At 45.9% G+C, this 24911-nt stretch overlaps 1 protein-coding gene across 3 annotated transcripts in view; it reads left to right on the forward strand.

The window, feature by feature from the left end:
* The window catches only part of LOC134909100 (alpha-1,4-N-acetylglucosaminyltransferase-like), a 322027-nt gene that overhangs the window by 200150 nt on the left and 96966 nt on the right, over nt 1–24911 (forward strand). The gene's annotated exons all lie outside the window — the stretch shown is intronic.

Here is a 24911-nt window from a genome sequence, read left to right on the forward strand (position 1 = left end):
AGTGTGTAAATACAGACTTCAGGATAGCCTCCTGCTTTTTATCAGCAGGTACCTTCAAAGTGGCCGTATCCTAAGACGGCAGTGCCACCTTTTTTGACAAACGTGTGAGCGCCTTATCCACCCTAGGGGATATCTCCCAGCGTAACTTATCCTCTGGCGGGAAAGGGTACGCCATCAGTAACTTTTTAGAAATTACCAGTTTCTTATCGGGGGAACCCACGCTTTTTCACACTTCATTCACTCATTTGATGGGGGAACAAAACACTGCCTGCTTTTTCTCCCCAAACATAAAACCCTTTTTTAGTGGTACTTGGGTTAATGTCAGAAATGTGTAACACATTTTTTATTGCCGGGATCATGTAACGGATGTTCCTAGTGGATTGTGTATATGTCTCAACCTCGTCGACACTGGAGTCAGACTCCGTGTCGACATCTGTGTCTGCCATCTGAGGGAGCGGGTGTTTTTGAGCCCCTGATGGCCTTTGAAACGCCTGTGCAGGCGCGGGCTGAGAAGCCGGCTGTCCCATAGCTGTTACGTCATCCAGCCTTTTATGTAAGGAGTTGACACTGTCGGTTTATACCTTCCACCTATCCATCCACTCTGGTGTCGGCCCCACAGGGGGCGACATCCCATTTATCGGCCTCTGCTCCACCTCCACGTAACCTTCCTCATCCCACATGTCGACACAGCCGTACCGACACACAGCACACATCACATTTATCGGCATCTGCTCTGCCATCAGATAAGCCTCCTCATCAAATGTGTCGACACAGCCGTACCGACACACCGCACACACACAGGGAATGCTCTGACTGAGGACAGGACCCCATACAGCCCTTTGGGGAGACAGAGAGAGAGTATGCCAGCACACACCAGAGCGCTATATAATTTAGGGATTAACACTATATTGAGTGAATTTTTCCCAATAGTTGCTTGTATATACAATATTGCGCCTAAATTTAGTGCCCCCCCTCTCTTTTTAACCCTTTGAGCCTGCAAACTACAGGGGAGAGCCTGGGGAGCTGTCTTCCAGCTGCACTGTGAAGAGAAAATGGCGCCAGTGTGCTGAGGGAGATAGCTCCGCCCCTTTTTCGCAGACTTTTCTCCCGCTTTTTTATGGATTCTGGCAGGGGTATTTATCACATATATAGTGTCAAAGTCAGAAAAATGTCTCAATGCACGTTGCCATATTTGCACCGCACATTGGTCCGCGCTGCGCGTGCGTGCGCTCTCCCGTGGATGCGCATACCCGCAATAACGTGCACTCGCAGGCGCGGTATGCGTATTTACGGTAGAGTTTATGTAGTCGTAGCGTGCGACTCATTCGTTACAAATGTTCACAATTAATGTAGTTTATAGATCATGGTCCCTTTGATAGATTCTGAAAGTTTGGTTAAAATACAATGTCCCAGAGCTGAGGAATCCCTCTTTATATCGTACGAAGGGTCTAACAGGAATCATACAGCAGTGTTTGGTACCCATCGGAAGAGTATTTAATTAGCAATATTCCGGTGTTGGTTTGGAGCGTATTAATCGCTCGTGCGAATAGTTATGGACATAAGAAGTTTATGTCCATTTCTATTAATTACACATACTCAGGTATGCGGCGGGAAACCCAGTTTCCCACCCACCTGAGCTGTTGGAAATCGTCACAGCCCACCTGTATGAATCACCCTATGACCTTTTGTTATGATACAGGGCCGAATTCCTTCGGCCAATGGACAATGGGATTGTAGGACCAGGAGATTGCATTGTGTGTGGGGCATAAATAGGCAGGCCGACCACCTCCAGCTCTCACTCTCTCATCAACGGTTATCTGCTGATAGCCGGGAGCTGGATATCGAGGCGCAGGCGATCATACCCTTTGTGCGTAAGTTTCTCTCCGTTATCATTGTCTTTCTGTGAGCCAATTTCTCTCATCTCATCTCTCTCTCTCTCTCTCTCTCTCTCTGTTCTGTTCTCTCATATCTCCCCTAGACTAGGCTAGTATTAGATAGTATTGTATTGTATTGCATTTAGGTCAGTGTAGTATTGTCTTTTTGTATTTATTGTTTAGTTCTGTGGTTAGGAAGTCTCTGTTATATTGTAGTGTATCATTTGTACTGTTATCCCCTTTTACAAGTATATTAGATATAATACAGTCAATAGGCTTTGGAACCTAAACCAGCATCTGTGTATTTCCTATAGTGTTAAGTGTTCACTTGAGCGTCGGTGACGCTCAAGCAGCTTTGTAGTTAGTCAGGTTACACAAGGTTGCACTTACACCCTGTACTCACATTAAGGTATTCTTTGTATTTCATTGGTATAAGGTTTTATCATAAAGGTATAGCGTTGTGAGCGTCTGCGCCGCTGGTGATCTCCTCGTGGTCTCGAGCGAACCGCTACGCCATAGCGAATCATTCTGTCCTGTGATCCCTGGGCCGTGAGCGAACGTGACGCTTGAGCGTCTCGCCTACGGCTGAGCGATCGTTACGCAACTAGCGTACCATTACGGTACTTCTTAAGCAAACAGCGTACAGTGTTCTTAGCTTCATAAAGGGTTGTTATACGACAAAGGAATTTAGAATTGTCAATTGGGGACTCGTCCTATCCTTCTCATATCTGCACTAGGTAGATCAGCAGACATTATCCCTCCAGCAAAGGGTGGGAGGTTGTCTCATAGTGCTGGCGGGATAAGCGTCTGCTTCGCTTAGATAAAGAATGCTGAAGGAATCCGGGAACCGGAAGTAAGAACAAAACGCTTGTGTCTTTTAAAACTGTTTTATTTCTCTTCTGTCTTGCGTATACACGCACGCATACATATATCTGCATTTCTGTTTCATTTTCGTATATCACTATTCCTGTTTGCCAATTTTATAGTTGATAGAAAGTGCTAAAAAGAGATTTGCTGTTATTTCATAGTAGAGGTGATAGTTAAAGTATAGAACAAACACACGGTTTGTCTGAGATACAAGGCAGTCAGTGTGGATTGCGGTAGATGATCAGGGATCATTTACATTGATAAAAATATATTGTGTTACGGTGGATCCTTTGCATTGCGTACACGTGTCGCTAACAAAGACTAGCGTACGCAATCCAAAAGGCAGACGCACGCAGCGTTCATTACGCAACGTAGCGTCCGGTTACGCCCACGTAGCTCAAGTTGTGATAAAGTGAAGTAACGCACAGCGGTAGATAACGCGACACGGTAAATAACGCAAATCTATTTTTGGAAAATCTGAAATTTAGTTTAACAGATCCTGCTCCTAATTGGTAACACTTTTGGCCTAAAGACAATTTCTGCGCAGAAATAGATATAGAAACAAAAGTGTACTTGTGTTGAGTGAGTGTGTTTTGTATACAAAAGTTTATATAACTTTAAGGTGGAACCAAAAGGAAAGCCGGGTACTCGTCAAGGGACATACGTGTAAGTGACATATACGGTGGCCAGGGAGGCATCCCTGGTTAAATAATATTTGAGCATTAGAGTATAGCGGACCATAAGGTAACAAGACCAGGAGGTCATAAGGTAACAGGTAAAATAGACAAAGAGGTCCGCTATAAAAGTCCAGTGGCACAACGCCTGGGGTGTTGGTGCAGAACCCATATAGGCCATAAGCTCTGGCTGAAGGAATCGCAGCCGGAAACATAGATTCCATTGATCTTTCAGTACATGACAAGTAGTGCTCGTATACTGAACGATTGGACCGCACGTTATTGTGTGCAGTAGTTAGTAATCTGACCTAATACCATTAGAGTAAAGTGGTCACAAACGCTATCTGTACATTCTGACGTGATTTGTGTAATTTTTTATTTTTGGAAGGGAAGTTCGCTGGTCACTCAGGAACTATCTAACAACCCCAACTTTACTGGAAAGAGTAAGTGTCCTGCGGGTAACCCTCATATGTTCCAGTAAATAAAGGTTCACAGGGGCCCTAGGTTGGGTACAGCAGCTCTGGTTACAGTGATTGCAGTACTGGCCAACGTGGGCGAGAAGTAAGTGGGGTACTTGATAAACCACCACCGCCGGCCTGCCCAAGGACATCTTGGTTTGTTTGTAAGGGTTCGCTGAAAGCCTTGATATTCAAGGAGGAATAAGCAACGCCTGCAGATTATGGGGGCCATTTGTTCAGGTAGGGGGCGATCAACCCTGGTTCAGGTTGATTCTGTGAACCGACCAGTTGGGTCGGCACGATATGTAATGTGTGAAAAATATGGAATTCACACTGAATCTTTATGTGATGAATGGGAGAGAATGACTGTACAAGACAGGGACAAATTCCCAAGAATAGGTAGCTTTAGTCCAGAAGTGTTACAAAATTTAAGGAGGAGGATATGTCTCGTAAAATCAGCAAAGAGACGAATTCAGCATCATGATTATTTACAGTTATGGCACCAGGAAGGTGAGATACAGAGAGGTTTGGCTCTGGCGGCAGGATCTGGGGCAGTCAGGAAGTTGATTGCCACAGCTCCTCCTCCACCATACATTGCAGGAGAGAAGTTGATTGCGGAGAGAAACGCACTGGGTTGTAAAACACAAACTCTTAGTAACACTGTAAATGTTAATGATGTTAACCAAATAACTCATGCAAGTATTAACCCGTGCAAGATGTACCCTGTTTTGAACCTTCCTCAGGAGTGTGATCAAGAAGACGATTCAGCAACAATTTCAGCTCTCTCTCTTGCAGCCACCATAGCAGAGACCACAGTAGGCACAGCGACACCCACGAGATTAGTGAAAGCCCCTAGCGGAGGGATAGGTGAGGTCGTGTCAACGGGTAAGTACGGCACCATGCACTACACTGAAACAATTGTACCACAACAAGCAGTAGAATCTACACAGGAAGAGACTGTTAGAATTGCTCCTGTAAGGGTAATAGCAGTTCCCAATGGAAAAACAGATGTGTCTGGAGCCACTCCCATAAGGAACATTGCCATGTACACTCCATTTTCCAGAATGGAATTAAGAACAATAGTGTCCGAATTTCCTGACCCCAGGAAGGATTTAGTTGCTAGCCAAAAATACATCAGGGATCTAGGTAACACTGTAGAACCCAACAACAAGGATTGGCAGATACTGCTAAGAGCTTGTTTACCTTCCAATGTTGATGCAACTCAGTTTTTAGCTGATTGTGCATTGGATAAAGATGTACCGCTTACAGACGTGTACAACAAGGATAATGTAAAAAGGATAAATTTTCAGCTAAAAGAGTATTTCCCAGCCGTTGTTAAATGGAATAAAATATTTTCCATTAAGCAAAAGGAGTCCGAAACGGCAACAGAATATTTTCACCGGGCACTATTAGAAATGGCAAAGTACACTGGTATAGAAGACATTAAGACCAACCCAAACCATCGGGAAGTAGCAGTATCTGTACTGATGGATGGCTTAAAGGAAACATTAAAGACTAGGGTTCAGACCACGCAACCGTGCTGGCGAGGTCTGTCAGTGTCCGGCTTGAGAGAGGCTGCTATTGATCACGACAGAAACATCACTAGGCACAGGGAATCGCAAAGTGATAAGTTGATGTCCGTAAGTATACAGGCGCTGACCACAAGGCAGCCTGCGTATGTACCACCGAATCCTGTGGGTAAGGCAAGTGTAATAACATGTTTTTCTTGTAACAGACCGGGACACTTTGCACGAGAATGTAGAACAAAGAATGTACAAAGATCTTTTCAACCCCCTAGACAACAACACAACACACGACATTGGGAGCAGGGTCCACAGAGGCGGAGTTTTGAGCCACATACAGGGGAAACAAAAAGATATCCCCCGAACAGAGATTGGCATGCCTCTGGTAGTTCCCAGCTAACTCCCTCACAAGTAGTTGCTGCCAGCGGGATTCAGGGAGGTCAGCATACCCAATAGGGGTGTGGCCATACCTGTAATCTGCAGCCAGTTAAGTTGATTGCTAGTCTTGGAAACGAACCAGAAATTGCAATCAATGTAGCTGGTAAAACTTTAAACTTTCTTGTAGACACAGGGGCGGCCAAGTCAGTGATAAATTCGACAGTGGGCATGAGAACCACTGGTAGGACAATTCCAGCCATGGGAGTAACAGGAGTAGTCCAGCACTACCCTGTTAGCAAACCAGCCGAGATTACAATAGGGCCTTTGCATACCAAGCATTCCTTTTTGCTGGCTGCATCGGCACCAACCAATCTCCTGGGAAGAGACTTACTATGTAAAATGGGTTGCGTCATTTATTGTACTCCTGAAGGTGTATTCTTGGACATTCCTGAGAATCACGCTCAGGAAGTACGGGACATGCTAGACTCCCCATCAAAATTAATGTCACATTCCATTATGACAAATAGGAATCCATCCCAAGTAGAAGAGATGATATCTCAGATACCAGAGTCACTTTGGACAAAAGATGGACAGGACACTGGATTAATGGCAAACGTAGCTCCAGTAGTTGTACAAGTAAAAGATGGTAGGATAGCTCCAAAAATCCCACAGTATCCTCTGAAGCCAGAGGTGGAGTTAGGAGTTTTTCCCGTAATAGAGCGCTTGCTACAACAGGGCATTCTAGTAAGAACGTCCAGCACCGCAAATAGTCCCATCTTCCCTGTTAAAAAGAGTGGGGGGAGGGGTTACAGGCTAGTGCAGGATCTAAGGGGGATTAACAAAATAGTTGAGAGTCAGTTCCCCGTAGTGCCTAATCCAGCTGTCATCCTAATGCAAATTCCTCCCACTGCCAAATTTTTCACTGTTATTGACCTCTGCTCCGCTTTCTTTTCGGTACCTCTGCACCCTGACAGCCAATATTTGTTTGCATTCACATACAGAGGAGTCCAATACACGTGGACTCGGTTACCCCAAGGTTTCATAGATAGTCCAAGTATATTTTCTCAGGCTTTGCATGATTGTTTACAGTCTTTCCAACCAGACAGTGGATCAGTATTGATACAGTATGTGGACGATTTATTACTGTGTTCAGATTCACTGGAAGCATCTCTGAAGGATACGAAACAGCTCCTGTTTCATCTTTCAGACACAGGTCACAAGGTTTCCAAAGACAAGTTGCAATTATGCCAAGCTAAGGTAAAATATTTGGGACACTGTCTAACACAAGGACTGAGACACCTGACCGCTGATAGAATCCAAGCCATTAGAGACATGACACTGCCACAAACCCAACAACAGATCAGGACGTTTTTAGGAATGTGTGGGTATTGCCGTAATTGGATCCCAGGGTTTTCCATATTGGCGCTACCTTTGCAGGAAATGGTCTCTTCAAACAAACCTGATCGGATTTCGCATACAGACGAATCTGAAACAGCATTTGAGAGACTCAAACAGTGCCTAACGCAGGCACCAGCACTAGGTATGCCAGACTATGGGAAACCCTTTGAACTATACGGAACAGAAAGTGCTGGGTGCGCAGCAGGTGTACTAACACAAAAACACGGTGACGCCAGCAGGCCAATTGCATACTACAGCGCCCAGCTAGACACGGTAGCGCGATCCCTCCCCACATGCTTGCGTAGCGTTGCGGCGATAGCATTGCTAGTGACGAAAAGCGAAGATGTCGTGCTAGGCCACAACCTCACAATCCATACACCGCATGCGGTATCTGCCTTATTGAATTCTGCCCAAACCAGACACGTCTCATCTGCAAGGTTTACAAGATGGGAATTGGCATTAATGGCCCCAGTAAACATCACCATAAGGAGATGCAGCGCATTAAATCCTGCAACATTTCTCCCAGGTGTGCCTGGTCAGACACAAAGGGTGGAAGGTGAGAGTGATGGGGAAGGAGGATTTAATGCAAAGGAAGATACACATGATTGTATGGAATATTTGACCCAAAATTTTACCGCAAGGCCTGACATCAGTGACAATCCACTGAAAGATGCAGAACTCACGTTCTACACGGACGGTAGTTGTCACAGACAGTCAGACTCGGGAGACTTGTGTACTGGATACGCAGTCGTAGATGACCAAGACACCATAGAAGCGGAACCGCTAGGCCCACCTCACTCAGCCCAGGTTGCTGAACTGGTCGCCCTAACCAGAGCATGTGAATTGGCTAAGGGTAAGTCAGCCAATATCTACACCGATTCCAGATACGCGTTCGGGGTAGTCCATGATTTCGGAGCCCTATGGCGGCTCAGAAATTTCATGACGGCAGCTGGTACACCGATAGCGCATGCAGCTCACATAAAAAGGCTTCTAACAGCGATACAGGAACCCGACAGAGTGGCTGTTATCAAATGTAAAGCACATACATATAGCCAAGACCCAGTATCCCTTGGTAACAGCCGAGCAGACGAAGCCGCAAAGCTTGCAGCTGCTACCCCCACACGGACAGACACCACACAGTTGATGGTATTTAATACCATCAACACACAGAAGTTGTGTGAGATGCAGAATTTGTGTTCCACACAGGAAAGAGCAGTCTGGAAGGCAAAGGGATATGGCCAGGAGTCCTCAGGGCTCTGGACGGATGGACATGGTAAACCAGTGGCCCCCAGGGCATACCTTCCATGTCTGGCTGAAGCAGCTCACGGGCTGACTCATCTAGGCAAGGAGGGGATGTGCAAATTGGTAAGAGCATACTGGTGCGCCCCAGGATTCTCCTCTCATGCGAGTAAAAGAGCAATGTCATGCCTTACCTGTCTGAGAAAGAATATTGGAAAAGCAATACCTACAGAACCATCCCATATCCCACCTGCCGGCGGCCCTTTCCAGGTAATACAAATTGACTTCATTCAATTACCCCCATGTCGAAATTTGAAATATGTACTTGTCTGTATAGATGTTTTCTCGAATTGGGTCGAGGCTTTTCCAGCAGCTACAAATACCGCTATGTTTACAGCTAAGAAAATTGTGCAGGAATTTGTATGTAGATATGGTATCCCTAGAATCATTGAAAGTGATAGGGGTACCCATTTTACAGGTGATGTCTTTCAAGGAATGTGTAAGTTGATGGGTATTGATAGCAAGCTGCACACTCCGTACCGTCCACAGGCGAGTGCGAAGGTCGAAAGAGTGAACAGCACTATTAAAAATAAATTGAGTAAAGTAATGGCAGAGACAGGATTGACGTGGCCAGAAGCTTTACCCATTGTTTTGTATAGCATCAGAACCACTCCCAGGTCCCCTCTTAATCTGTCTCCTTTTGAAATCTTGTTTGGTCGACAACCGCATGTCATGATTAACCCTCAGGATGATTTGAAATGTAACAATGAAGTAACTGTAAAGTACTTGATTAACATAAGTAAACAGTTGAGGAATCAAAATGATAATCTGAAGTTGGTGATTCCTGATTTACCAGATAGTAATTGTCATGACATTGAACCTGGGGATTATGTAATGATACGAAATTTTCTACGCTCAGGTTGTCTTATTGATAGATGGGAAGGACCATACCAGGTCTTATTGACTAGCACCACAGCATTGAAGGTTGCTGAGAGAGAGACTTGGGTCCATTCATCCCACTGCAAAAAGGTTGCTGATCCAGAGAAGTCCCGTGATAAGGAACAGACGGTAGAGGTTGTATCACTGGAGTGTCTGTTCCAGGAGGACTGAGGCGGCACCTGAGCCTTGAAGACCGAAAGCAGTTGTCGACTCCCTTCTCCCTTTTATTGTTTTTCTCCACTTCCCAGCCCCTCTCCCTTAAAATTTCTTTTTCCCCCTCCTCATTCTTCTCTATTTCCTCCTCAAAGATGGACTTGCCCCAAGAGACTGTGATCCGGATTTTGATGTTAACCATGATGTTGACCAGAGCAGTCTGTCCCGGCGAAAGTACCATAGAGGTCGAAAGAGGTTCTGGAATGGGTTCCGATTATGATGATGGAGGCGTAGTTTTCCAAGATCAACCCAACCAACAAGCAAAGGCGAGTATCAGAAAACGATCCGATAGAAGAAATTGTGATGGATTGTTAGCTGAAGAAAATTGTATCTGTAGGCTCTGTGATAATCTGGTTGAAGATGGATGCATAAAGAAATGCCAATCTAGTTTTAATATCCATATAGACCGGCATCCATTGAGTGACTATCACTCCTTAGTGGGTAACGTGTTAAACCAAACAGATTGTTGGGTATGCTCTCAAGTACCTCAGGGTCACAGCAAATCAGGGCTAGTACCATTTCCTTTAACGTTAGGGGAGGTACTTGAGCTAAGTGGTGGGAGACCGGTGGACCGGAGGTTTAACATCTCCAGCCCTCCTAGTTTGAAGCTCCACCAATACCATGTGGATAGGTCCCTCATATGTTTTAACATCTCCAATCCCAGAAAACCGGGAAATTGGGAAGTGTCATGGAGCAACCTTACCATGACCTTTTCACACAGAGCAGATAGAATGCCTACAGATACAGAGCTCGTACGCCACATAGCTAGTAGAGGAAAATCTTTCCGGTATCGATATACCTTAGGAAATAGGATTACTAGAGTTGGAGAGGTATCACCAGGATACTGTGCACATATCGTACAAACCGATACGTGCATTAGGCAGATGGAAGAATTAGGGTCAGGAGATTTCACCTGGAAGGTTTGTAACATGGTCATGTCCTTCTCCGTCCCATATGTTCTCCCCGATGATGCATATTTCATATGCGGGAGAAAGGCGTACAAGTGGCTTGCCCCAAACTCTGAAGGATTGTGTTATATTGGAAAAGTATTGCCTGAAGTGATGACTGTTACACATGACAAAATGAAGGACATACACCGTGGTGCCCAAGCTCCTTATACTCACACTCATTACGAGCACCGAGTTAAAAGACAACTGTCAGAAAGGTTAGAGCATCCGGCCTCTGATCTTATCCATGAATCCACCGGGATTCAGGTTCTGGTAGCGTTAGATTTCACTCGTACCGCTCGGGGAGTGATGAATTATAGATACATTTCCGCACTCGCCAATTTGTTAGATAATATCACTGAAATGTATGATGACACGTTTAGATACACTGGAAGAGAACTTCAAGCTTACAAAACAGAACTAGTTCAGCATAGGATGGTTCTTAATTATCTTACAGCAGTAACAGGCGGATATTGTGTTACATTGGCAACACAGTACGGCATAAAGTGTTGCACGTATATCACAAATAGCACCGAGGATCCGGTAGAGGTCATAGACCAAAAGATGGACGATATTCTCCAATTGAAGTGGGAATTTCGTCGAAAACACAATCTCACCCTTGCTGCTGTAGGTAATGAGCTGACTAGTTGGGTGTCATGGTTGAACCCGCGAAATTGGTTCTCCGGTTTAGGAGACTGGGCTCAAGGAGTCATAATGGATGTTGGAAAGTTTCTACTATGTATCTTAGGTGTCGTTATATCGATTGGATTGATATTTAGATGCGGGCAGGCTTTAATGAGGTGCAAACAAAGTACAAAAGTGATGAGCTTGAGGAGTGAGGAAACTGTAATTAACCTGGATTTGATTTATGACCCAATGATAGAAACCAGAATGTGATGAAAATGCGATTATACGGTCCGTTTCTTTCACCTGTCTTTCTGCTTTTCTCCAAGATACAAAGACCCCCTTGGACGAGGAAACTGACGAGACGAGATGTATACAGACAACAGACAAGCACCAAAGAAGAAGATTTGACAACTTTAAATATGGACACTTGATGAACTTTGCCATGGATCCCCAGTTTCCCTAGTATCTTTAAACTCACGCTAGCCCAACATTTTTGTAAATCTGATGGCTCAGACAAAGCTATTTGCTCATGCCTAAGGAGCAATACAGCGCAAAGAAGACGACTCTCAACAGATACCGAAAACAACTTCGACGACAGATGTACATTTCCCTGACATAGAATATCATTGCATTTTTCGTAAGTGTTCTTTATCTTCATCTCTACAACCCTCAGGTAACGACACACATAGACGATAGGGAATACAGGCACAGATATCAGCAACCACATACCTCCCCCATTCATGTATCATCAACTAAAATGTGCATCCCCATTTTGTTACAACCACAGCCGAAATGAGCTCGGTAGAGTTTGACAGCCCATCCACAGACCTGTACCACAGGATAAGAAGGAATTCAAATGTATACTTCGCAATACCTCGAAGCTTGATTTACAACACGTACGGCACGATGATACATGACCCCCCAAACATGGATTCATACACACATGCTTCTGCTATCTCACTAGGTCATACCCTCTTCACACCTTCTCCTCTCTCCTCCCCTACCCAACCATGGAAATCAATTAACCCCTGACTTACATTTTTCTCCTTAAATGTTTTGTGGCAGTTATTATTGACTGCCAAAGGGTGGACTGTCAAAGTCAGAAAAATGTCTCAATGCACGTTGCCATATTTGCACCGCACACTGGTCCGCGCTGCGCGTGCGTGCGCTCTCCCGTGGATGCGCATACCCGCAATAACGTGCACTCGCAGGCGCGGTATGCGTATTTACGGTAGAGTTTATGTAGTCGTAGCGTGCGACTCATTCGTTACAAATGTTCACAATTAATGTAGTTTATAGATCATGGTCCCTTTGATAGATTCTGAAAGTTTGGTTAAAATACAATGTCCCAGAGCTGAGGAATCCCTCTTTATATCGTACGAAGGGTCTAACAGGAATCATACAGCAGTGTTTGGTACCCATCGGAAGAGTATTTAATTAGCAATATTCCGGTGTTGGTTTGGAGCGTATTAATCGCTCGTGCGAATAGTTATGGACATAAGAAGTTTATGTCCATTTCTATTAATTACACATACTCAGGTATGCGGCGGGAAACCCAGTTTCCCACCCACCTGAGCTGTTGGAAATCGTCACAGCCCACCTGTATGAATCACCCTATGACCTTTTGTTATGATACAGGGCCGAATTCCTTCGGCCAATGGACAATGGGATTGTAGGACCAGGAGATTGCATTGTGTGTGGGGCATAAATAGGCAGGCCGACCACCTCCAGCTCTCACTCTCTCATCAACGGTTATCTGCTGATAGCCGGGAGCTGGATATCGAGGCGCAGGCGATCATACCCTTTGTGCGTAAGTTTCTCTCCGTTATCATTGTCTTTCTGTGAGCCAATTTCTCTCATCTCATCTCTCTCTCTCTCTCTCTCTCTCTCTGTTCTGTTCTCTCATATCTCCCCTAGACTAGGCTAGTATTAGATAGTATTGTATTGTATTGCATTTAGGTCAGTGTAGTATTGTCTTTTTGTATTTATTGTTTAGTTCTGTGGTTAGGAAGTCTCTGTTATATTGTAGTGTATCATTTGTACTGTTATCCCCTTTTACAAGTATATTAGATATAATACAGTCAATAGGCTTTGGAACCTAAACCAGCATCTGTGTATTTCCTATAGTGTTAAGTGTTCACTTGAGCGTCGGTGACGCTCAAGCAGCTTTGTAGTTAGTCAGGTTACACAAGGTTGCACTTACACCCTGTACTCACATTAAGGTATTCTTTGTATTTCATTGGTATAAGGTTTTATCATAAAGGTATAGCGTTGTGAGCGTCTGCGCCGCTGGTGATCTCCTCGTGGTCTCGAGCGAACCGCTACGCCATAGCGAATCATTCTGTCCTGTGATCCCTGGGCCGTGAGCGAACGTGACGCTTGAGCGTCTCGCCTACGGCTGAGCGATCGTTACGCAACTAGCGTACCATTACGGTACTTCTTAAGCAAACAGCGTACAGTGTTCTTAGCTTCATAAAGGGTTGTTATACGACAAAGGAATTTAGAATTGTCAATAGCCTCTGGGGCTATATATTGTGATATATTTGCCAGCCAAGGTGTTTTTATTGCTGCTCAGGGCGCCCCCCCCCCCAGCGCCCTGCACCCTCAGTGACCGGAGTGTGAAGTGTGCATGAGGAGCAATGGCGCACAGCTGCAGTGCTGTGCGCTACCTTGGTGAAGACTGATGTCTTTTGCCGCCGATTTTCCGGACCTCTTCTTGCTTCTGGCTCTGTAAGGGGGACGGCGGCGCGGCTCCGGGAACGAACACCAAGGCCAGTTTTATGCGGTCGATCCCTCTGGAGCTAATGGTGTCCAGTAGCCTAAGAAGCCCAAGCTAGCTGCAAGCAGGTAGGTTCGCTTCTTCTCCCCTTAGTCCCTCGATGCAGTGAGCCTGTTGCCAGCAGGTCTCACTGTAAAATAAAAAATCTAAAATAAACTTTCTTTCTAGGAGCTCAGGAGAGCCCCTAGTGTGCATCCAGCTCGGCCGGGCACAGAAATCTAACTGAGGCTTGGAGGAGGGTCATAGTGGGAGGAGCCAGTGCACACCAGGTAGTCTAAAAGCTTTCTTTTAGTTGTGCCCAGTCTCCCGTGGAGCCGCTATTCCCCATGGTCCTTTCGGAGTTCCCAGCATCCACTAGGACGTTAGAGAAAAAAGGAGCGTGGCTTCATAGGGAAGGGGCATGGCCACAATTATGCCCCCTGTAGTTATGGACCCAGTAGTTGTGCCCCCTGTAGCTGTGCCCAGAGTAGTTGTGCCCCCTGTAGCTATGCCAGCTGTAGATTTGCCCCCTGTAGCTGTGCCCCTGTAGACTTGCCTCTGTAGCTGAGCCCCCTGTAGATTTGCCACCAGTAGTTGTGCCCCTTTAGCTGTGCCCTCAGTAGATTTGCCCCCAGTAGTTGTGCTCCCTGTAGTTGTGCCCCTGTAGCTGAGCCCCCTGTAGATTTGCCCCCAGTAGTTGTGCCCCGTGTAGCTGTGCCCACAGTAGTTGTGCCCCCTGTAGTTGTGCACCCAGTAGTTGTGCCCCCCATTCTTGTATTATTGAAAGTGTGCTTACATATGGTATTTCCGTTTGGTATGGAAATTGTAAGGTAGCAGAGCGCGAATCGCTTGACAGAATTGTTAAAACTGCTGGAAGAAAAGTTGGTTCAGTATTGCCAAACATTTAATCTATTTATGAAAAGAGGCTCCTTAATAAGGCCAGGAGTATATTGAATGGCGTAACCCACCCCAAATTATGGGGTATTTACCCTGCTTCCTTCTAATTTACGTTATAGATCTTTATTGTGTAAGACCAGTCGGTTGAGGCATAGTTTTTTCCCTAGGGCAGTTAACATGCTTAATGGTTTAGGGGGAAGATAGGAGTGTAGTACCTGCTTATGTGTCTATTGTGTTCCTACAGCTTTTACAAATATTTTAAAAATATTTTATGGTGTTTTATTGGTATTGTACTTATGATATCTGTTTCACTCACATGGAAATCTCATTGTTTGTTCATACGTGAATATTTAATGATAATAATAAATTCAATTCAATTCAGTAGCTGTGCCCACTGTACCTGTGCCCTCAGTAGATTTGCCCCCAGTAGATTTGCCCCCTGTAGCTGCGCCCTCAGTAGAATTGCCCCCAGTAGTTGTGCCCTCCGTAGATTTGCCCCCAGTAGTTGTGGCCATGTAGCTGTGCTCCCTGTAGATTTGCCACCAGTAGTTGTGCCCCCTGTAGCTGTACCCTCAGTAGATTTGCCCCCATTAGTTGTGCCCCCTGTAGATTTGCCCCATGTAGCTGTGCCCCCTGTAGATTTGTCCCTAGTTGTGCCCTCTGCAGCTGTGCCCCCTGGTTTGTGCCCCCTGGTAGCGCCGCTTACACACACTAAAGAAAAACAACAACAAAACAATACTCACCTGCCCCACTCCTGCTTGCCATTGCTGCTGCTCCGTCTCCACAGTCCTGTGGAGTCTGGCTGCGTCTCCACCCATCTGACGTCATGTCGTCAGATGCCCGTGCATCACGGGACTGGGAGGTAGAGGAGGGAGGGAGGTAGAGAGCTGACGCTGCTCAGGTTCACAGCTGTCAGTAACTGACAGCTGCGAGCTCCGTGCGGCCAAATGGAGGTTCCGTCGGAGTTGAGCTGAGGCGCCCTGTACTGTCTTGGGCGCCTGGAGCTTGAGCTCCACCGGAACCGCCCTCCCTATGCCTCTGCCTACATATAGGGATTTTGTTTCACTTTGTATGATGAAGAATATGAGAACCTTTGTCCTGGGTTTCCTGGGTTCTAGATTGTGCAGAGAGGACAAGCGGTATGAACAAAAACAGCATATATTAATGCCTGTGTCTTTAACTGAAGTAGCTTGTGGCAGAGGCGGATTTAGACCTCATGGGGCCCTAAACAAGAAACCGATTTGGGGCCCCCCTTCCTCATACACATCATAACACTATGGCCCTCATTCCGAGTTGTTCGCTCGCTAGCTACTTTTAGCAGAAATGCAGACACAAAGCCGCCGCCCTTTGGGAGTGTATCTTAGCATAGCAGAATTGCTAACGAAAGATTAGCAATTCTGCTATTAAGTATTTCCTTGCAGTTTCTGAGTAGCTCCAGACCTACTCCTAGATTGCGATCACCTCAGTCCGTTTAGTTCCTGGTTTGACGTCACAAACACGCCCAGCGTCCGGCCAGCCACTCCCCCGTTTCTCCAGCCACTCCTGCGTTTTTACCTGGCACGCCTGTGTTTTTTAGCACACTCCCTGAAAACGGCCAGTTTCCGCCCAGAAACACCCACTTCCTGTCAATCACACTACGATCAGCAGAGCAACTGAAAAGCTTTGTTCGCCCGTGAGTAAAATAGGATAGTTTTGTGTAAAATTGCTTAGCGCGTGCGCCCTGCGGTGCATACGCATGCGCAGAACTGCCGGATTTTAGCCTATTAGCAATTCTGCTAAAAATAGCAGCGAGTGAACAACTCGGAATGACCACCTATATCCTGTCATCACTGCCCCTGGTTGTGCCTCTTGCCCTTGCACGTGCATAAGGTGGCAGCAGCACACGTCCTCCCCATCAGGCAGCATGGGAACTGATTCTGCTCATCTTCAGCCACCACCAGTAGCAGCAACTCTCCCAGCAGCCGCATTGTTGCTAGAAGAGCTGCTGCTGGCTGCTGAGACTGGAGTCAAGCAGAATCATCCTCGAACAGTAGCACCCACAGGGGCAGATCTATACCTTTTACACTAAAATCTGTCCTGCGAGGCACAGAGGTAAGGGGAGCCTACCCCTTCTTACACTAAAATCTGTCCTGCGGGGTACAGAGGTAAGGGGAGCCTACCCCCTCTTACACTAAAATCTGTCCTGCGGGGCACAGAGGTAAGGGGAGCCTACCCCCTCTTACACTAAAATCTGTCCTGAGGGGCACAGAGGTAAGGGAAGCCTACCCCCTCTTTAATAAAAAAAATGCAGGGGCACCAGTAGCTTAGGGGAGCCTACCCCCTTTTCTAACAAGAGAGTGGGGAACCCTGAACTAAGGGGAGCCTACCCCCATTCACTTTTCTTTCCCCTATTTAAGCAGAGAACTGCAGTGGAAGGGCAAGCAATGCAGAGTCTGGCATTGGAAGGGCTAACAAGTCTCCATACCACAAGCTGCGGCACATCTGCCACCTCCAATCGGCTTCAGTCTTCGGCGCTACCCAGGATGCAGAGCACCGTTTCGGGGATGCGCCCTTTCACCAAGGTCTTCTGTACTTCGGGTATCTTCTCCAGTCTCCGTCCGCGCCATCATGGTTGTGTCTATGTTACCTTCGTGCTCAGGACTTGGAAGTGGCAAAACGAGAGGGCAGGAGAGAACTTCCGCCCTTACAGCACCTAAATGTTTTCTTCGTTCTCCATTCGTTTGGGGTAATTTTTATTTTCTATGCAGTATTAGTCGCTCGCCACGCTTTGGGCACGGTGTCTCGCTTCGCTCGCCACACTTTACTATTCCAAATAGATTGTGACATGGAACCAGGGGGTTATGGGAAAGGTCCTCTCCACGAAGGTAAACTAGACGCTACCGCGCCATCATGGTGCTCCTCCTGGGTCCTTGCTTCAGGTCTGTGGGGTGACCTTGGCAGTGCCTGCAGCATCCCTCCGTGACCGGCGCTGTTCCTCCGCTTCTTCCACTCTGGATGCCGGTCATCCGTGGATACCTGGTCCTCCAACTTCTTCCTTGGCTCAGCGTTGCCCAGATCCTCTCTGACAGTACTCACTAACACTTCTCTATGAAGTCTGACAGCATCGCGGACAGTCCTTACTTCTTACTGACGTCTTCCGGGGTTGGCGTCCACACTCCCGACTCTTCTCCCACATTCCGGACCTCTGGAACTTTGGTGGGACGGCTCCGTCCTGGATCAGCGCTCCACTCCCATCATGCTAAGTTTCCGGTTGTTCGATTGAAGCGTCGATATTGTGTATTTGTATACGATATCAACCCAGTGTATATCCAGCATTAGGCTTTAATTATTATAAAGTACATTGTGTTACACAGTATTAGTGTTAGGAATGCTTGACCATTTATACACATTACAGTGTAGGTGAATCCCTGACTGACAGATACTGGGGGCATATGTAATAGGGTCCGAGTTTGCCAGAGGTGCGGGAAGCCGTTCAATCTCGCACGTTTTATTAAAAAAGTGGCAATCATTTACAAGGCATGGTTTTGACCTATTACCCTATTACATATGTCCCTGGGTATTGAGCTGTCATTTATTGGATCAGCTTGTCCACCTTACATTATGTCATATATACAAAAGCACTGACATATGATGCTGAGTTTTGCATTCTGCTGCACCAGAACAAAGTATCCTGTCACGCTGGTCTATTACCCCTAATAGATGTACACATTTTTTTTTTATTTACAGTAGGTCTGAAAACTATTTGAATAATTCTAATACCCATTAAACTTCAAATTGAATAATATAATCTAATTATATTAACAAATTTCACTTTCAAGGGAACAACTATATGGGCACTATTGCTCTGGTTTATTTAAAACATGCAGAAGTACTGTATACAGACACTGTCCGCCTACTTCTGTGACACAACACGTTGGAGAGAAGTTGTCCTGCTGAAAAAGTTGGATGGTTGGATGGTCTGATGAAAAAATCTATTAGGTGCGTGGAGCACCTTTTTAGTTGGGCAAACAAGTTGGAAGGTTGGATGAAAGTTGGTCTAGTATATGGCCAGCTGTAGTAATAAATGTTGCAAATATGGGGGGTCATTCCAAGTTAATCGCTAGATGAAAATGTTCGCTGCTCTGCGATTAAGTAAAATTCCGGCACTTCTGCGCATGCGTATGTGGCGCAGTGCGCATGTGCGACGTACTTTCACAACGGCCGATGTATTTTTACACAAGGTCTAGTGAAGCTGTTCAGTCACAATGGCAGCCGCAGAGTTGATTGACATGAAGGGGGCGTTTCTGGGTGTCAACTGACCGTTTTCAGGGAGTGCTCGAAAAAATGCAGGCATGGCAGGAAAAACGCAGGCGTGGCTGGGTGAACGCAGGGCGTGTTTGTGACGTCAAATCCGGAATTGAATAGTCTGAAGTGATCGCAAGCGCTGAGTAGGTCTGGAGCTACTCTATGGGGAACATTTACTAAGCAGTGATAAGAGCGGAGAAGTGAGCCAGTGGAGAAATTTCGCCATCAACCAGTCAGCAGCTCTGTATCATTTTATAGTATGCAAATTATAGATGTTACTTCAGGGCTGATTGGTTGCCATGGGCAACTTCTCCACTTGCTCACTTCTCCGCTCTTATCACTGCTTAGTAAATGTACCCCTAAAACTGTACTATTTTTTTTTTTTTTGTAGCTGCTCTGCGATCCTTTCGTTCGCACTTCTGCTAAGCTAAAATACACTCCCAGAGGGCGGCGGCTTAGCGTTTGCACGACTGCTAAAAACTGCTTGCGAGCGATCAACTCGGAATGACCCCATTGCGAGACAGGCTGCTACATTTTAACTGACTGTAATTGAGGTGTGTTTCGAAATCACTGTATTAGGCTAACATATAGGTGAGCTAATAAGGACCCTCATTCTGAGTTGTTCGATCGTTATTTTTCTTCGCATGCGCAACGTTCGCAGTGCGCCTGCGCCAAGTAAATTTGCTAAAATGTTTGGTATTTTACTCATGGCTTAACAAAGAAATCTCTTCGTTCTGGTGATCGGAGTGTGATTGACAGGAAGTGGGTGTTTCTGGGCGGAAACTGGCCGTTTTATGGGTGTGTGCGAATAAACGCAGCAGTTTCTGAGAAAAACGCGGGAGTGTCTGGGGAAACGGGGGAGTGTCTGGGCGAACGCTGGGTGTGTTTGTGACGTCAAACCAGGAACGAAACTGACTGAACTGATCGCAGTGGCAGAGTAAGTCTCAAGCTACTCAGAAACGGCAAGAAATTTCTATTCGCAATTCTGGTAATCTTTCGTTCGCAATTCTGCTATGCTAAGATTCATTCCCAGTAGGCGGCGACTTAGCGTGTGCAATGCTGCTAAAAGCAGCTAACGAGCGAACAACTTGGAATGAGGGCCAATAGCATTAGGAATTATCTCACCTGACACAGATGGAGTTTGCTGAGGTCCAATTATGGATGGATGACTCTTTTTGTTTTCATTAGTATCAGGCTATGCGCAAGCCCTCACCTAGATGCAGTGAACCATCTCAGATGCTGAGATGGGACATCAATCTTGCTGGTTGCAGCTCTACAAAGTTAAGTGCATCATGCCACGGCCTAGACATTTAGCACGCACTACCCAGACAGGAAGGCATTTATGTTGCCAGGATCCCAGTGGTCAAGATATCGACACCGGAATCCAGACACCCACTGAAATACCTTCGGTCGGAATCCCAACTACCGCCCAGAATCCCCATTCTGGTGATGGTCTACAGCACCACCCGAGGAATAATATAAGCCTGTGGCAACCTAATGTTGCCACCGGGCCTGAAGCGTGGCAAGCCGACACGCACTGTGCTCGCTGCCAGTATTCCGGCTGTCGGGACCCTGGTGCAGATCTCCTGATCGACAGGATCCCGACAACCAGGATATCATACTGAATCCCCCAGGCACACGCCCAATGCAGGCCGACGTTCCACCTTCTGATACTCTACTGTGTATGCCAACTTCACAGGGCATTTGAGAGCTGTGACATTGGCCCTCATTCCGAGTTGATCGCTCTCTAGCTGCTTTTAGCAGCCGTGCAAACGCTAAGCCGACGCCCTCTGGGAGTGTATCTTACCTTAGCAGAAGTGCGAATGAAAGGATCGCAGAGCGGCTACAAAATAATTTTGTGCAGCTTCAGAGTAGCTCCAGACCTACTCCTAGCTTGTGATCACTGCAGACTATTCAGTTCTTGTTTTGACGACACGAAAACGCCCTGCGTTCGTCCAGCCACGTCTACGTTTCACCAACCACGCCTGCGTTTTTATCTGGCACGCCTGCGTTTTTCCGCTCAATTCCAGAAAACGGTCAGTTGACACCCATAAACACCCACTTCCTGTCAATCACTCTGCGGTCAGCAGTGCTACTGAAAAGCTTCGCTAGACCTTGTGTGAAACTACATCATTCATTGTAAGAGTACGACGTGCGTGCGCATTGCGCCGCATACGCATGCGCAGAACTGCCGATTTTTGCATGATCGCTGCGCAGCGAACGAAAAGCAGCTAGCGATCAACTCGGAATGACCCCCAATGAGCGCTGGGTATATATTGCGCATTCTTACTTTTGTCTTTACAGCGCATGCATATTCTGCCATTTATTGCTCAATATGCGCAATTGATCTTTTGCATGCACCTCTGAATGAGGCCTCTTATATTAACGTATACATAGACTTGCACAGTATCACTACTGATTAACAATTACATTGAGCTTTTACAACCCTGAGTCTTTACCCACAGCTACAGTACAACCACTGTCTATACAAAATCATATAAAGTAAACCGATACATTTGCAGTTAGACAGTCTGATCTAAAGTAGCTATAATTCCATGCATACATGACAAGATCCTAAGGGCTGTAACACACACTCCGGTTTTTCCCGGATGGCAAAAAGCCGGACAAACTTTGTCCGGCTTTTTGCCATCCGGGAGAAACCGGCAGTGTCTGTCACACAGGACGGCTTTGAGCCGTGTGTGATACTGTGCGCATGCGCAGCATCAGACACGGCTTCAGAAAAAAACGTTGTGTGTGAAAGCTCCCCATCACACACACGGTTTACAGGCTGCAAAGACGGCCCGGCAGCCGCCCGGCCGCCGGACCTTCCAGTGGTGAGACCCGGCTGCAACCCGGCAGCCGGGCCGGGGCCGTGCAGTGTGAAGGGACCCTACCCCTCACACTGTTAACTACAATGCCGGCACGGGAAAAAAACGTCCGGCTTTTTCCCGGCCGGCAAAAGCCGGGTAGTGTGTTTTAGCCCTAAATCTACTTAGAGATATAAAATAATGAAAGGAATTAGTAATAAGTGCTATCTGTGGACATTTGTTTTTATTTTGATACCACTAATCTTTCACTTACTGTACTATACTTTTACATTTTGCTTGTGTATTATTGAAATGTTTTAAGAATAAATAATGAAAGGGTTCTATCAATTCCCCAATTCGAAATGCCAATTATGTATGAAATAAAAGAAGTTCTATTAGGGCTCTTGTGCACTGAGCAAATGACTCCCATTTCTTTCTTCCTTCTTATAATATGCAGAGTAGGCCCTACGCATAGGCAAACTAGGCAAATGCTAGGGCATGTGGTATGCTTATGGACACAAGCAGCTTCTGCTGATTAAAATTATATGCAGCATGCCTATATTCTATGTGTGACTGCGGCTGTATCTGCATACGAAATGCTATGTTACAGTGTATTCCTGGAAATCACTGTAACATAGCATTTTGTATGCAGATACAGTCACAGTCGCACACATAATATAGCCATGCCACATATCATTTTAATCAGCAGAAGCTGCTTGTGCATCCTAGTCACATAGTAATGCAAATAAGATGCACTTTCCTCAAAAAAGGCACCCAATGGCACTAGCCAAAATCTTGCCTAGGACATCATATTGGTTAGGGCCGGCTCTGTTAATATGTACCCACATTTAGACCTAATAAACATTTTACATGCTAACAATGTCAAAATTAATTTGTTTATAGTTTATCTAGAGAAAAACATTTACAAAGATTAATTTCCTAAAATACAAGACCAAACAGTAAGTAGTGCAACTGTCAGCTACTGGGTGGAGATGTTTTCCGCTGTTTCTGGCAATGTCATATATATGAATAGTGCCTCATCGTTTAGCAACAACTTTGATAGGCTGACTGGGTAATTAAAATTATTATCTAAAAATAATTGTTTCCATTTTTTCTGTACTTAAGTACCCCCTTTATTATAATAGCAATAATCTGTGCAAACGTTATTGAAATAATAATAATCTGTGTCGTCCGTCCCCCACTCCCTAGAGATTTTAACTATAAATATAATGCGTGTCCCCAAACAGTATAAAAATAAATGCAATGTCTTCTTTAGTATATTTATCTGTACCAGCTTAATAATAACCCCCAATACTTTCTATTTTGTAGTGATCCCAACCCAGGGGCGTATCTAGAGAGGAGGGGACACAAGCAGTCTCCGGATGTGGGCCCCCTCTTCTCCCTTCCCGTAGCCGGCAGCAGCGCTGTTAGCGCTCTGTCTGAGCACTAGAAACTCTGGCACAGTGCCAGAGTCTACAGCGCATGCGCAAGTCTCCGGAAAAATGGCGCAGCAGCCATTTTTTTGGAGACCTGCGCATGCGCTGTAGACTCTGGCACTGTGCCAGTCTCTAGTGCTCAGAGTGCTAACAGCACTGCTGCAGCTGCTGGCTACGGGACTCGGGAGAGGAGGGTGCAGAAGAAATGGGTGCAGTGTGTGCCTCCTCTGGGCCCAGGGGCCCGTGTGCATCACACACACTGCACCCATTATAGATACGCCACTGTCCCAACCCCTAGTGTACAAATGTCTATCCTCCCAAATCCACCTTTTCAGCAGTTCTAAGTTTGACTCTTCTCTGTGGTTCCTTCCTGCCCTCTTACAGCTTCAGCAGGGTTGGACTTGCCCAAAGTGGAACAGGGGTAAACACCTGGTGGGCCCCACTGCCTGTTTGCACTCCTCCTCTCTAGGGATCAGGTTCCAGACTCTATCCTAGTGCACTTGACTTATGCATTATAAATATGTTACATTATACTTCACAATAATTTGGTTTATTATGTATTTACCAAGGGGCACAGAACATGTACTCTGTAATGGCTAGCCAAACCTCTGTGTTGGCTGGTCACGCCCCCACTGGAGCCTGGCCACACCCTTAAGCATGGGCCCCTACAACAGCATTTCCCCGATGGGCCCTTCATGCCCCAATCTGACACTGATCTTCAATGCAGTCGACTTCTCCTACGAGTCTCCTAACAGTGGACCTCCCCACTGAGTCATCTGAAAGCTCCTCCATCCTATGTTGCTGAGCAAAGAGAGGAAATGAACACATTGATACTTCCTGTCTGAGTGCCATGGGATTGCTGTGGAGCTGCCTAACATCTCCTCGGATCTCTCAGACAGCAATCCAAGGAATCACTGTGGCTCACCTCTTCTACGTCCTGCTGGCGCCTGTAACATCAGTCACTCAGAGCACAAGCCCTGCCAGCTTTGCCCCTGTACAGAGGCATGAAATCAGGTGCATCAAATTCCAACTAGAAAAAAAACAGTAAATGAATAATCACATAACTGGGTGCATAGATTTTTAGCACTAAATACCAGATAATTCGTAAAGCAGTATTTATTTAATATCCAAAAACCACCTACCATGGTAATGAGTACTTACAGTACAGTAAAATATCAATAAAACCATACACAAAGATTTAGTTAAAAATATGTATGCAATCATCCAAGACACTTTCAGAGGCAAGGAAATAAAACCTGCACATCCTTCATGGTACTAGCAGACATTCATTGATGGTTCCTGAAGGAACAAAAGTGACTCTCCACCTGTTATCTCTACTTAAGGTGCCAAACACCACTCTGGTAATTTTGTGATTTTAAGAAAAATTCCATATGATATGAGCTGCTTCCTGCAGCAAGTGAGTGTGTTGATAGAAAGAGGGGACAGAACAAAATCTAATTTCTGTCCAACCACCACCCCACTATGATAGTGCCTTTGAGATGGAATTCTCACATAATTGCATGCAAAGCTTTGTTTTTCCTAATATAATATAGTGATGGTGTGTTTGTTTACTTTTCCTGCTCGTAGGTCAG

Source organism: Pseudophryne corroboree, chromosome 4, assembly GCF_028390025.1.
Source record: "Pseudophryne corroboree isolate aPseCor3 chromosome 4, aPseCor3.hap2, whole genome shotgun sequence".
NCBI classification, from domain to species: domain Eukaryota; kingdom Metazoa; phylum Chordata; class Amphibia; order Anura; family Myobatrachidae; genus Pseudophryne; species Pseudophryne corroboree.